Source organism: Saccopteryx leptura, chromosome 5 (genome assembly GCF_036850995.1).
Source record: "Saccopteryx leptura isolate mSacLep1 chromosome 5, mSacLep1_pri_phased_curated, whole genome shotgun sequence".
NCBI lineage: Eukaryota > Metazoa > Chordata > Mammalia > Chiroptera > Emballonuridae > Saccopteryx > Saccopteryx leptura.
This window is the reverse complement of record NC_089507.1, coordinates 172,387,664-172,402,260: the sequence shown is the minus strand read 5'-3', so window position 1 is coordinate 172,402,260 and position 14,597 is coordinate 172,387,664. Positions and strand designations below refer to the sequence as shown.

Genomic DNA, 14,597 nt, shown 5'->3' with positions numbered 1-14,597 from the left:
TCTCCACCCCCCACCCCCTCCTTCCTCTCTGTCTCTCTCTTCCCCTCCCGCAGCCAAGGCTCCATTGTAGCAAAAGATGGCCCAGGTGCTGGGGATGGCTCCTTGGCCTCTGCCCCAGGCGCTAGAGTGGCTCTGGTCGCAAGAGAGCGACGCCCCCTGGTGAGCAGAGCGTCGCCCCTGGTGGGCGTGCGGGGTGGATCCCTGTCGGGTGCATGCGGGAGTCTGTCTGACTGTCTCTCCCCGTTTCCAGCTTCAGACAAATACAAAAGAAAAACGAAAAAGTCATATCCAGCTTAGGCAGAATAGCTGGGATACAGCCTCCTTCCTAAGCACAGAGATTGCCGGTTGGATCCTAGGTCAGGGTACATACAGGAACAAATCTAGGTTCTTGTCTCTCCCTCTCTCTCAAATCAATAAATCAGAACAACAAAAAACTTAAAATCATTTCTGGCCAGATATGTAGTTTTTAAAAATAAAACATTTTAGCCTGACCTGTGGTGGCGCAGTGGATAAAGCGTCAACCTGGAATGCTGAAGTCGCCAGTTCGAAACCCTGGGCTTGCCTGGTCAAGGCACATATGGGAGTTGATGCTTCCAGCTCCTCCCCCCTTTCTCTCTCTGTCTCCTGTCTCTCCCTCTCCTCTCTAAAAAAATGAATAAATAAAAAAATATTTTTTTAATAAATAAAAACTAAAAAAATAGAACGCTCGGCCCTGGCCGGTTGGCTCAGTGGTAGAGCGTCGGCCTGGCGTGCAGAAGTCCTGGGTTCGATTCCCGGCAAGGGAGAAGCGCCCATCTGCTTCTCCACCCTTCCCCCTCTCCTTCCTCTCTGTCTCTCTTCCCCTCCCGCAGCTGAGGCTCCATTGGAGCAAAGATGGCCCGGGCGCTGGGGATGGTTCCTTGGCCTCTGCCCCAGGCGCTAGAGTGGCTCTGGTCGCAACAGAGCCCCGGAGGGGCAGAGCATCGCCCCCTGGTGGGCAGAGCGTCGCCCCTGGTGGGCGTGCCGGGTGGATTCCGGTCGGGCGCATGCGGGAGTCTGTCTGACTGTCTCTCCCCGTTTCCAGCTTCAGAAAAATACAAAATTAAAAAAAATAGAACGCCTGTGATCAAAAGAAAAGGAGAAACAATTGCAGACAAAGCTTGTGTAAATAAGGAGCGCCCACGCCCAGAAAAAGCTATTAGGAAGCGCAAATGTACCCATACCCTCTGTTTTTTTTACCGTATGAGCATAGAAGACATACTCCGACTAAGCCACGTTACCCATGGTGGCTCTCGATCTCACAGCTTCAGGGTTAGCAAGTCAACACCGTAACCACTAGACCACTACTGTTACATGGGAATTTAAGCCACATTATAGCCCTTTTGAATTGTAACATGCCGGCGGCTGCGTATGACGTCACGCCGGAAACAAAATCAACTAGACTCGTCTACAGTGGAGTAGAATAGCAGTCCAGAACCGGGTGGGGGATGGGAGGCTGTGGATCTAAAACAAAGATAGGGTTTGGGATTATAGTTGCACTATTATTCTCTCTTTGGAAATAAAAGCAAGGCCCGGATAGACTCGAACCTTTTTGCCCTCTTATGATACCAGACATTTCATTCACTGTGCCATACACACTCCGTCGCTACCCAATTCAACAGCGATGCTTCCTTAGAGATCTCAAGGACACACCAGCATTGACGTTGGCTTCATGGGCTGCATCTAGGCTCCGCCCTTGCTGTGTCTGTAATGTACCAAGTGGCCCAGCACTTGTAGTTCTTTTCGGCTCTAGGCAAGCACAACCACTTGCGAGGAGGATCCACCTGGACTGCTTGGTGCACCTACAACTACTTAAGGACCGCGTGGCCTAACGGATAAGGCGTCTGACTTCGGATCAGAAGATTGAGGGTTCGAGTCCCTTCGTGGTCGATTCCGTTTTGGGCGAGCGGCTTATGACTGGAAGTTTAGCAATTCCACCCGGCTTCGTACCGCGTCCCCTCCTCCGGTCCTTTGGCCGCGGACATTTGCCTTCCAAAGACCACGGTCAGCTTCTTGGATGTCAGCTCGAGGTTGACCCTTTAAGTCTCAGCCGGCACTTCCCGGTCTACTAGTCTTGCTCTTGATCTTTTCGTGCAGCTCGGCGGTTGTATTCTCCGTTTCTCTAGTTGGCTTCACTCGACCTGTACGAGGTCCTGGTCTAGGAGTACGCTGTCCGGCCGCCGGTATGAAAGGGCTAAGTGAAGTTTATGCATATGCTATTTGAGCGTTACCATGGACCACGTGGAGCCGGTGTTTTATCTCGCCCCAGTGGCCTAATGGATAAGGCACTGGCCTCCTAAGCCAGGGATTGTGGGTTCGAGTCCCACCTGGGGTGGTCCTTGTATCTTTCCTCTATGGAAAATTTTGGTTCCGTGAACGCGTGGACTACCCTAGCTGTGCCAGGGCAACCAAGGGCTGCATCCTGCGTGGTCTGGACCCTGGGCATTGCGCCATCCCCGGAACCCGCGTGGTCTGGGCCCTGAGCATTGCGCCACCTCCGGAACCCTGCCTGCCCTCCTACAACGCCCCGCGTTTATGATCAAGGTGTCTTCGCGAATCACCGCTCCAGGCTCATTGTCGCCGCTTCCCTTCATCCCCTCGCAGTCCTGGATACACGCAGCACACACCCTATACCTGCAGGACGTGTCCTGCTCTCTAATCCGCGGCCTGTGAAGCTAGAAAAGTTGAGAGAAGAAGGTGTTCCCGTTCATTGTGTAATTTGCTTCGGAGCCCCTTGCACTCAGGGATCTTTAGTAGGATCCAAGAGCGGTGTAATGAAATCTTCAAAAACGTGTGCTTTACCCCAGGTGGGACTCGAACCCACAATCCCTGGCTTAGGAGGCCAGTGCCTTATCCATTAGGCCACTGGGGCTTGCAGGAAGCTGTGTTTCTATCTCTCCTTCTAGTAGGCGGTCTTACTCAAGTTCTAACAGGGCAGCAGCTACTGGGTCGCACGTTCACCGGGAATGCCGAGCTGGGATGAGCAAGGATAGGCCTCCGGAGTTCACTATCCACGGCGAGGATGGGGAAAGACGCTACTTTGGAAGGTGAGCTGACCAACTGCCAGCCACCGCACCCAGAAGCACAGTAGGGCTGAGGCTGCCCAAACACCTGGACCATGGTGGGTGAGGACTGAGGTTCGAGCCATTGTGCTCACCTCTACTGAACTGACAGAAAATCCAGGAATTTTAGGGAAAGGTCGTATAGGAAGTGAACAAGAACAGACTAGCCTCAACCATGAATAATGAAATGTGTTACTGAAAATCTTCGCCATCACAGGACAAGGGACAACCAGAAGGAACAAATCCTTTCATCCTCATAGAAATATATGTGTATATATACAAAAGGTATGTGTTACATACAAATGTATAACATACAGAAAAGAAATATATAAGCTAAATAGATATTTCACTGATACTTTGTTCCTTTAAAACTGTTAGTCTAAAAGTAGTACTGTAAGAATGAGACGGCACTCGAACACCAGATGTGCAGATGTGCAGATGTGCAGATGTGCAGGCTTTATTAGAGGAGAAAGACCTGCCGGGGCACTTCTCTGGGAAAAAGGGCACCAAAACCAGACTGAGGCAAACTTTTATAGGGTTGGGGATAGCCTTGAGCAATGGTGTGCTGATGTTAGGCTTTCTGAATACTCCTCCTTGGGGCGATTGACCAGCTTCCTGGAACCCTCTGTCCCAGGGGCGATTGTCCGGTAATTAAGGGTGGGGTCAAGCAGCCAAGCCGAACAGCAAAAGGGCATAATTCTTGATAAATTCATGTATCTATCATTTCTCAACTCTGTGGTTACATATAAAAGAAAGGCAGTTATTAATTTTATAATACATGGTGAGGGATGACGAGGAGAAAGAGGAGAAAAAATTGGAAAACTATTGCTTCTTCTTGAGAGAAGAAGAACCTTGCCAAGCCAAGTCCCCCATCCAGTTAAGGAGGTCGTCAATTTCCGTGCTGTGAGGTCTGAACCAGGCGATGTCTTGGAAAACCTGAGTGAGGAAGTAAAAAACATTTTGCGAGGTAATAATTGTGAATTGCTTGCTGTGAGTGCCGAGTGGACAGAGTGACATGGTGATACATGGTCTCCTGGATGAGCCTCATAAGACGTGCTGGTCTGGTTCCTCTCAAATGGGAGGACATGTGGAGATTTTTAGAGACAGGGAACCTGTTGGTGTAAGTTTTAGAAGGACTGAATATGTGTGGTTTAAAAGGAAGGGGGTTTGGAGAACATTCAGTAGAGAACTTCTTGGGCTGAGGGGTGGCTTTTTTCTGCTGTCATCCCTACCTATTTGATATTTCTCTCGTGAAGTTCTCCTTGGGGTATTGGAGAATAGGAGTTGTTGGGCAGATAAAATATATTATGCTCACTTTGTTAAAGATGGCACTGCCCACATGGAAGCCCATCACCCAGGTGATATTAATGTGTGTTGGGGTGGGCTGTGGGCAGGCAGGATCCTTGTAGCCTAGGGCAGGGGCCCCCAAACTTTTTACACAGAGGGCCAGTTCACTGTCCCTCAGACCGTTGGAGAGCTGGACTATATAAAAAAAAAAAACTATGAACAAATCCCTATGCACACTGCACATATCTTATTTTAAAGTAAAAAAACAAAACAGGAACAAATACAATATTTAAAATAAAGAACAAGTAAATTTAAATCAACAAACTGACCAGTATTTCAATGGGAACTATGATCCTCTCACTGACCACCAATGAAAGAGGTGCCCCTTCTGGAAGTGCGGCGGGAGCCAGATAAATGGCCTCAGGGGGCCGCATGTGGCCCACGGGCCGTAGTTTGGGGACCCCTGGCTTGGTTTTAGGACTAAGCCTTTCCCAACCTTTTTGATGTGGGGTGGTGCAATCCCATCATGCCTCAGAGAAGTGACTTTGTATCAGAGACTTCCTTATTTTGTATATTGGATTAAAGATTTTGATTTTTGCACTATAAAGTGGGGCAGACCAGGAGCTTGCTCGCTCGGTTACTGAGATTAGCATTAGAGGAGAGAGCAGAGAGAAGAGAAGAGAGAGGCTGTGTGGAGGAGGCCAGGAGAAGCAGCCAAGATGACAGAGTGCTGAAGGAAAAGCCAGTTTGTGCAAGGTTTGTGCAGGGAGAAGGAAGGAGATGAGAAACAGAGGTGAATAAGTCTGGTGAGCTAGAAACCTTTGATTCTAGGAAACTCGGATAAGTCAGTAGCTTTGTGAGCACTGAATGAGTGGGTTTTGGAGCCCAGTGTGTGTTTTTACTTGCCTGCTAGCTGCAAGCTAGGATTAAAGATGATGGCCTACCAGTTTTTGGCTCTGTTGTTTCATTACCATCTGTCCAAATCCAATGCGAACCTGCATGGGCCAGGCTGCTGTGATGGTGGCCTTGGCCACTGGCTTCACAGGAGTGGAGGAGCATTTGATTTTAGGTAATCCTAGAGATTTCTCTGTTCGGGCCTGTAGGAACTTGATAAAGAAGCAGACAAGCATTAAAATTAGGCACAGAATTAGGATTGGTCCTATAATTGGTGCTAGCATGTAGAACAAGGGGTTTTTCCACCACTGTTTGGAGTAGGGGTCAGTACCGGCCTGGCCACTGCGGATTCATTCTAGAAGTTTTTGGAGAGAGTTGATATTCTCTTCGACCAAGCCAGACTCGTTAATGTAGTAGCAACACTGTTCCTGTAAGAAGAGGCAAGTACCGCCCTTCTCTGCTGTTAGTAGATCTAAAGCCCTCTGGTTTTGTAGGTCAACCTGAGCTAGAGAGGTCAGTTGTCTCTGAAGGGAGGCTAGAGAGGTGGCTGAATTATCAAGGGCCTGTTCCAGGTCTGCTTTTAGTTGGTTAGTTGTCCATATACTATGACCTAAGTCAGCCCCGCCTATCCCTAGAGCCACTATAGAGGTGGCAAGGGTAAGGCCAAGGAGGACCAGGAGGAAGGCAGCCCATTTATTCCTGTTTGTTCTCAGCTGGTTTGAAAATTCTTTCTCTCCATAATATGTTAGTTGTGGCACAGCTATTACCAGGACACAAGGGAGGGGGGAAGAGGAGTTTAAGGTTTTTAGAATGGCTCCATTGCACCAGAAATGAGTTCCGTTAGGGCTGGTTAGAGAAGTTTTTTTGTTGTTTTTTTTTGGTATTTTTCTGAAGCTGGAAACGGGGAGAGACAGTCAGACAGACTCCCGCATGCGCCTGACCGGGATCCACCCGGCACGCCCACCAGGGTCGATGCTCTGCCCACCAGTGGGCAATACTCTGCCCCTCCGGGGCGTCGCTCTGTTGAGACCAGAGCCACTCTAGTGCCTGGGGCAGAGACCAAGGAGCCATCCCCAGCGCCCGGGCCATCTTTGCTCCAGTGGAGCCTCAGCTGCGGGAGGGGAGGAGAGAGACAGAGAGGAAGGAGAGGGGGAGGGGTGGAGAAACAAATGGGCACCTCTCCTGTGTGCCCTGGCCGGAATCGAACCCAGGACTTCTGCATGCCAGGCCAACGCTCTACCACTGAGCCAACCGGCCAGGGCCAAGAGAAGTTTTGATTGGGATAGTTTTATTACATAATGGGGTAGGCCGATTGGTGTAGCAAATTGAGAGAGTTGAGGTGGGGTCTTCTTGGAAGAGAGGAACCCCAGAAAGAGAAAAAGGGGCTGGATTTTTGGTGATGTTGAGTGGGTAGGGTAAAGGAACTGCGGTGATGGGAGGCTTGTTTAAAAAGGCACAGAGCCTGACCAGGCGGTGGCGCAGTGGATAGAGCATCGAACTGGGATGCAGAGGACCCGGGTTCGAGACCCCGAGCTCACCAGCTTGAGTGTGGGCTCATCTGGTTTGAGGAAAAGCCCACCAGCTTGAACCCAAGGTCGCTGGCTCCAGGTCTGCTGAAGGCCCTCGGTCAAGGCAGATATGAGAAAGCAATCAATGAACAACTAAGGTGTAGCAACGCGCAAGGCAAAACTAATGATTGATGCTTCTCATCTCTCTCCGTTCCTGTCTGTCTGTCCCTGTCTATCCCTCTCTCTGACTCACTCTCTGTCTCTGTAAAAAATAAATAAAAATTATAAAAAAAAAAAAAAAAAAAGGCACAGAGAGCCTGACCTGTGGTGGTGCAGTGGGATAAAGCGTCGACCTGAAACGCTGAGGTTTGCGGGTTTGAAACCTGAGCTTGCCTGGTCAAGGCACATATGGGAGTTGATACTTCCTGCTCCTCCCCCCTTCTCTCTCTCTCTCTGTCTCCCTCTCTCTCTCTCTCTCCCTCTCCTCTCTAAAATAAAGTCTTAAAAAAAAAAGGCACAGAGAAAGTAGTGAGAAGTGTTGTATACAAAGTGAGGTTGAGAACTTGGATGCCCTGCTTAATGAGTCCTAGCCATGAGAAAGGTTGGGAGTAGGGGTGTATTTATAGAGTTTCAGATTTTCTGTTTCGCGAGGGCAGGTTTCAGAGTTGGTGTGTAGGGTTAGGTAGCTTTTTCCAATTTTCTGATTGACGAAAGTCTGCATGTGGTTCTGTAAGAAACTAGTAAACAAATGTAAGAGGCAGGGTCCAAAAGTTAGAAAAATAAATAGGAGTGAGTGGATTAATGAAAGGCAATAGTCGAGACACCTAGTTGGTATGAAACCACTGATTCCATGTTTCAGTTTTTTTTTTTTGTTTGTTTGTTTTTTTTAAAGAACATTTTTATTTTTATTTTTTATTTTTTTTATTTTTTATTTATTCATTTTTAGAGAGGAGAGAGAGAGGGAAAGAGAGAGAGAGAAGGGGGGAGGAGCTGGAAGCATCAACTCCCATATGTGCCTTGACCAGGCAAGCCTAGGGTTTCGAACCAGCGACCTCAGCATTTCCAGGTCGATGCTTTATCCACTGCGCCACCACAGGTCAGGCTTCAGTTTGTTTTTTATGAATACGCTGGGCTTCAGAGGGAGAGAGAATAGGAATAAGACAGGGAAGTGGCCAGTCCCCCTGCCCCTAGACCTACTTCTGAAGAGATTCCTAAAGCAACAAGAAGAGGGCCTGACCAGGTGGTGGCGAAGTGGATAGAGCGTCGGACTGGGATACCAAGGACCCAGGTTCGAGACCCCAAGGTCGCCAGCTTGAGCGTGGGCTCATCTGGTTTGAGCAAAAGCTCACCAGCTTGGACCCAAGATCACTGGCTCGAGCAAGGGTTTACTCGGTCTGCTGAAGGCCCACGGTCAAGGCACATATGAGAAGCAATCAATGAACAACTAAGGTGTCGCAATGTGCAACAAAAAACTAATGATTGATGCTTCTCGTCTCTCCGTTCCTGTCTGTCTATCCCTCTCTCTGACTCTGACTCTCTCTCTGTAAAAAAAAGAAAAAAAGAATTACCTTTACTGCTTGTTTGGTCCTTAGATTGACGGGTAGTGTACTAGGAAGTGAAAGAGGCTCATGGGGTGGGATTAAGATGATATTTTGGGTGAGATAGATTAGGGTACAGGTTTTCATCTAATTAGTAGGGAGATACATATAGGTGTTGGTCCCATACAAGTAGAAAGCCCCTGATTGGGTGAGGCAGGCTGAGAGGTGAATAGAGAATAGAAGGACAAGGGGTCAGTTTCATTACTCTGTTTCTGAGCTCCAGATGGTCAGGGTAGAGGAAAGAGCCGCCCTAATAAGTGGGGAGAGTAGAGGATTGTTAGCTAGGGTGACTGATTAAACATTCTTTGAAAACCAGTTTTCTGACTGTACAAATTCTTTTTTTTCTGTACAGACTTCCTACAATCTGCACAAACCTTCTACAACTTACATAAACCTTCAGCTTTCATGCACTTTCTTTTCCAGAAATAACTGGCCTTCATAATAACTTGCTTTTCCTTTTTCTTTCAAAAATATTTCCATACCTTATACCTTCTATTATCAAAACCATACATTTCCTTTCTAGTCAGAACTTTTGATTTAAAAATTCTTAACTTTTAGTGATAGTTAAGTTGACTTTCTTTTTACCCTAGTTTCCCTTTTCTCAAAGTCTGATTAAAAGAGTCCTTAGTGAGTTTTTTATATTTCGCCATACGTAGACCAACCAGCTTCCGGTTTCTGGTTGGAGTAAGGAATGCCGTTTTTCTACTTTAGCAGCAGTGGGAGTTGTCAGGATCACAGTGTGTGGACCTGTCCACGTGAAAGTCAGTCCTTGGGTGATATACTGCTGGAAGCGCCTCTTGGACAGTCTCTGAACAGTTTGCTGAGTAACCTTTAAATCCTGCAAGTACTTAAGGAAAGGGTGGTTACATTTCTACACTTTGCAGCTAGAGTTTAAGTCCTAATGACCACTGCTTCTAGCTGGAATTAACAGCAGGTCCCAGCCTACAATAGGAATGGGGCACTGAGACAAGAGGAATAAAGGAGACACTATACATTAAATAAAGCAACAAAATCAGACTGTCAATACCCACAGTAGAGATCTTTAAGGGATAAATAAAATTCAAATATTTAGACAAGGCATAGTAGATGGCCCTTGTGTTTAAAAGAAATGAGATCTGTTTATTTGCTACTTGGAAGAAATACCTTAGGCTTGTGAACAATGTCCTTGGGCCTTCAGTGGCAATTCCCAGCATGTTGGGCAAGGTCAGGTCACAGGTAGCTGGAGCAGGGCTAGAAGACACTGAACCCTTCCTCCATGGAGCAAGGGGGCAGCTTACCTTCTCATGTCCCAATTTCCACAGCAATGATGTGTCTCTTGATGGGGCTGGGAACCCTGGCAGGCTTCAGTCAATGACCTTTCTTTCCACTCTGGAGCAGGGCCCTGATGGAATTCTATGAAGCCATTTAGGGCACTGGAGCCTTTAAGAGTGTATGCCAAAAGCTGGTATTTCCTGACTTCTTTTGGGCCTTGTTTGCCTTTTCTGTTACTTCCTTGGCCATTATAAACCTTAAATGCCATGCTCAGAAGATCTCACTGAGGGGCTTGACTAAAAAAGTAAAATTGGGAATCCAGTGTTTAAAAAAGCCTATTAGACTGAGTGTTGGCAGATAAAATATATTATGCTGACTTTGTTAAAGATGGCACTGCAGCCTGACCAGGCGGTGGCGCAGTGGATGGAGCATCAGACTGGGATGCGGAGGACCCAGTTTCGGGACCCTGAGGTCACCAGCTTGAGTGAGGGCTCATCTGGTTTGAGCAGATAGCTCATCAGCTTGAGCCCAAGGTCGCTGGCTCAAGTGGGGGTTGCTCAGTCTGCTGAAGGCCCACAGTCAAGGCACATATGAGAGGGCAATCGATGAATGATTAAGGTGTTGCAATGTGCAACGAAAAACTAATGATTGATGCTTCTCATCTCTCTATTCCTGTCTGTCTGTCCCTGTCTGTCCCTCTCTCTGACTCTCTTTCTAAAAAAAAAAAGAAAAGAAAAAAAAAGATGGTGCTGCCCATATGGAAACCCATCGCCCAAGGGGTTATTAATGTGTGTTGGGGGCGGGCTGTGGGCAGACAGGATCCTTGTAGCCTGGGGTTTGGTTTTAGGACTAAGCCTTTCTCACCCCTTTTGATGTGGTGTGGTGCAATTCCATCATGCCTCAGATAAGTGACTTTGTATTAGAGACTTCCCTATTTTGTATATTGGATTAAAGGTTTTGATTTCTGCACTATAAAATGGGAGCAGACCGGGAGCTTGCTCTCTTTCGGTTCCTGGGATTAGCATTAGAGAAGAGAGCAGAGAAAGGCCACATGGAGGAGGCCAGGAGAAGCAGCCAAGATGGCAGAATGCTGAAAGAGAAGCCAGTTTGTGCAGAGTTTGTGCAGGGAGAGGGAAGGAGATGGGGAACAGAGGTGAATAAGTCTGGTGAGCTAGAAACCTTTGATTCTAGGAAACTCGGATAAGTCAGTAGCTTTGTGAGCACTGAATGAGTGGGTTTTGGAGCCCAGTGTATGTTTTTACTTGCCTGCCGGGTGCAAGCTAGGATTAAAGATGATGGCCTACCAGTTTTTGGCTCCATTGTTTCTTTACCGACTGTCCGAATCCAATGCACACCTGCATGGGCCAGGCGGCTGTGATGGTGGCAGTGGATACTGGCCTTACACTGAGGAAAGAAAGGATTTGATATGTAGTGGTAGGTGGTTGGAGACTGCAGAGAGTCTGAGTTCGATTTAAGGTGAGACCTCAGGTTGTGGGGGTTAAGGTGATGCCCAGATAGACTACGGACTAAGAGTGCAGTTGAACCTTAGCAGAGAAGACATAATATCACTTTATAGTGAGGAAGTTAAAAAGGGTGGAGGTGTGTGTCTCCTTGAGGCAGGCAGGGAGGGGCTGCAGAGGAGTAGGTCATTTACATATTGTAAGAGAGTACTAGTTTTGAGATTGCATGCTGCTAAATCCTGAGCTAGTGCCCGCCCAAACAGGTGTTTGATCCCCTGGGGTAAGACAGTCCACGTAAGTTGCTGGGCTGCATTAGTGTCCAGGTAAAGACAAACAGAAAGTAAAAGTCAGGGTGTAGAGCAATGGTAGAGAAGGCATTCTTGAGGTCTAGACCGTGAAGTGAGTGGTGTTTGAGGGAATGTGTGACAGTAACCTGTAGAGATTAGGGACTACTGGATGGAGGGGAATTACTGCCTCATTGATTAGGTGTAAGTCTGGTACGAGGCGATAAGCCCCTGAAGGTTTTTGAACAGAAAGGATGGGGGTATTGCAGGGAGAGTCCTTGGGGATGAGTAAGCCTAGATTTAAGAAGTGGGTCATTATTGATTTAAGGCCTTAGAAACACAGTTACACATTATACAAATTATGAATTAAGGAATTTAAATGAGTGTGCTTTACTTGTTTCAATTAAATTATACTGAGATATTTTCTGACAAACAAAGATACAAAACAGATTACTCACTCACACAGCTCAATAAACAACTCTGCTTTTTTAAGCTTTTCGAGATGGCAGGGAGTTGTCAGCATACAGGGGAGGAAGAGAGAAAGCAGACAGATGGACAGTGTGAGCAGCTGGATGGAAAAGAAAGAGGGTCAGAATCCACAGGAGGAGGGGGAGGGGATTAAAGTGCTGGTGGTGGTGCCTCGTGGTCAGAGGAGTCAAAAGATTTAGAGCTCTGAGGAGAGGGGAAAGGACGAGGGGTAGTGGAAGGCACAGTCTCTGAGGAGGGGGAAGAATGGGTCGAAGAAGAAAAAGAGACAGCTGAAGCCGCTGGGGTGGCAGGATGGGTCAAAGAAGAAAGAGAGATAGAGCCGCCAGTCTGTAAGGAGGGAGGAGGGGTTTAAGAACACAGTGGAGAAGGGAGGGGCCCCTGGCCAGCAGGGGAGGAGAAAGAGAGACTGGTATTTGCAAGTGAATGAGAAACAGGATTTTGCGAAGGGAGGGGGCTTTCTGGAGGAAAGAGACTCAAGTGGAAGAGATTTGCAGAGAAACCAGAGAGGGGTCCCGAGAGAGGGATGCCCCCAGGGGTCAGGCAGGAGGAGAAGAGAGTTGGGAGTTCATGGAGAAGGAAAGATTAGGAGTGAAGGTTTTAGGTGAGGTTTCTTTGGCCAAAATCGGCCTGCGTGTAGAACAAGCGGTACAGAAATTAAGGACAGTAGTGAAAGTAAAAGTAAGCCTGCACGTAAGGAATTTCAGAAGCCTTTCCTGTCCGGTGGCAAAGATTATCTAGATTTCTCAGTATGTTGAAATCAAAGGTCCTGTTTTCAGGCCAATGGGAGTCATTGTCGAGCCTATATTGAGGCCAGGCTGTGTTGCAAAGGAAAATGAGTAGAAGATAGCCCAGCGGGGTTTGGTCAGATGGCTTTGATCTAGAGAGGGCGTCCCCACCTCCAATCACAATCTCAAAGGAGAGAGCTCTCCTGGGCATGTGGAGTCGTCCTACTTAGGGGTCGTCACCACCTAAGAAGGAGCTCAAAGAGAATGTGGAGGGATTTGGCTAAGCACTTAGACTTTTGGAATATGCTGTCCCTGGGACAGAAAAATGGCAAACCCCTCAAAATGTGAGGCTGACCAGAGAAAACCATCTGACGATGGATTAGGGACTTGTGGGTTGAATTAAAGCCAACCAATAGAGGGAAGGGAGAAACTCCTTACCTTTCTCTGGTCTAGCAGGAGTTCGGGACAGGGTTGGACTGCTGGTTGCTCAACCGTGCTCACACAGCCGAAAAGAATCACTGAGTTAGCCTGGATAGCTGCCGCTGTCCAATGCTTCTCTGGTTGTAAGTTCGGCCGGCAAGAGGATCGTCCAGGCAGCCGGTACCCCATCCCTGGTTTCGCACCAGATGTAAGAATGAGATGGCACTCGAACACCAGATGTGCAGGCTTTATTAGAGGAGAAAGACCTGCCGGGGCACTTCTCCGGGAAAAAGGGCACCAAAAACAGACTGAGGCAAAGTTTTATAGGGTTGGGGATAGCCTCGAGCAAGGGTGTACTGGTATGTTTGGCTTTCTGAATACTCCTCCTTGGGGCGATTGACCAGCTTCCTGGAACCCTCTGTCCCAGGGGCGATTGTCCGGTAATTAAGGTTGAGGTCAGGCAGCCAAGCTGAACAGCAAAAGGACAGTTGTAATTCCTGGTAAATTCATGTATCTATCAAGCACAAATAAAGAATAAGCACATTTTAAACTTTACAAACATTGGAAATCCACTATTACAATACATATCTGAAATGTCACAGCAAAAACTTCAGCCAAGGGCGGCTGCTTTCCTGTCATGCCTGCATTGAAATCTTTTTTTTTTTTTTTTTTTTTTTTTTTATTTTTCTGAAGCTGGAAACGGGGAGAGACAGTCAGACAGACTCCCGCATGCACCTGACCGGGATCCACCCGGCACGCCCACCATGGGGCGACGCTCTGCCCACCAGGGGGCGATGCTCTGCCCATCCTGGGCGTCGCCATATTGCGACCAGAGCCACTCTAGCGCCTGGGGCAGAGGCCACAGAGCCATCCCCAGCGCCCGGGCCATCTTTGCTCCAATGGAGCCTTGGCTGAGGGAGGGGAAGAGAGAGACAGAGAAGAAAGTGCGGCGGAGGGGTGGAGAAGCAAATGGGCGCTTCTCCTGTGTGCCCTGGCCGGGAATCGAACCCGGGTCCTCCGCATGCTAGGCCGACGCTCTACCGCTGAGCCAACCGGCCAGGGCCTTACTTTTTTTTTTTTTTGTATTTTTTCTGAAGCTGGAAAGGGGAGACAGTCAGACAGACTCCCGCATGCGCCGGACCGGGATCCACCCGGCACGCCCACCAGGGGCAACGCTCTGCCCATCAGGGGGTGATGTTCTGCCCCTCTGGGGCGTCGCCCCGCCACGACCAGAGCCACTCTAGCGCCTGGGGCAGAGGCCAAGGAGCCATCCCCAGCGCCCGAGCCATCCTTGCTCCAATGGAGCCTCGGCTGCAGGAGGGGAAGAGAGAGACAGAGAGGAAGGAGGGGGAGGGTGGAGAAGCAAATGGGCGCTTCTCCTATGTGCCCTGGCCAGGAATCGAACCCGGGTCCCCCGCACGCCAGGCCGACGCTCTACCGCTGAGCCAACTGGCCAGGGCCCTGCATTGAAATCTTGCCTCTCCGTCTTCCACATTTCAGGGAACAGGGAATTTGGACACATTCTTCTGTTTCTCTCTCCAACATGTGGAGTCTGCAGAAACCCATCTTCTTCCCCTACATCAGCAAGAAGAGTTTAACCC

At 48.5% G+C, this 14,597-nt stretch overlaps 3 non-coding genes across 3 annotated transcripts; 2 read left to right on the top strand and 1 right to left on the bottom strand.

Moving 5' to 3' along the window:
- Nucleotides 1–1,835: 1,835 nt before the first annotated feature.
- TRNAR-UCG (transfer RNA arginine (anticodon UCG)) lies at nucleotides 1,836–1,908 on the top strand. Its single transcript has one exon. It is a non-coding gene; the product is annotated as a tRNA-Arg (tRNA).
- A 372-nt stretch (nucleotides 1,909–2,280) lies between these two features.
- Nucleotides 2,281–2,353, top strand: TRNAR-CCU (transfer RNA arginine (anticodon CCU)). The gene has a single exon. It is a non-coding gene; the product is annotated as a tRNA-Arg (tRNA).
- Nucleotides 2,354–2,817: 464 nt separating this feature from the next.
- TRNAR-CCU (transfer RNA arginine (anticodon CCU)) lies at nucleotides 2,818–2,890 on the bottom strand. The gene has a single exon. It is a non-coding gene; the product is annotated as a tRNA-Arg (tRNA).
- Between the last annotated feature and the right edge of the window lie 11,707 nt (nucleotides 2,891–14,597).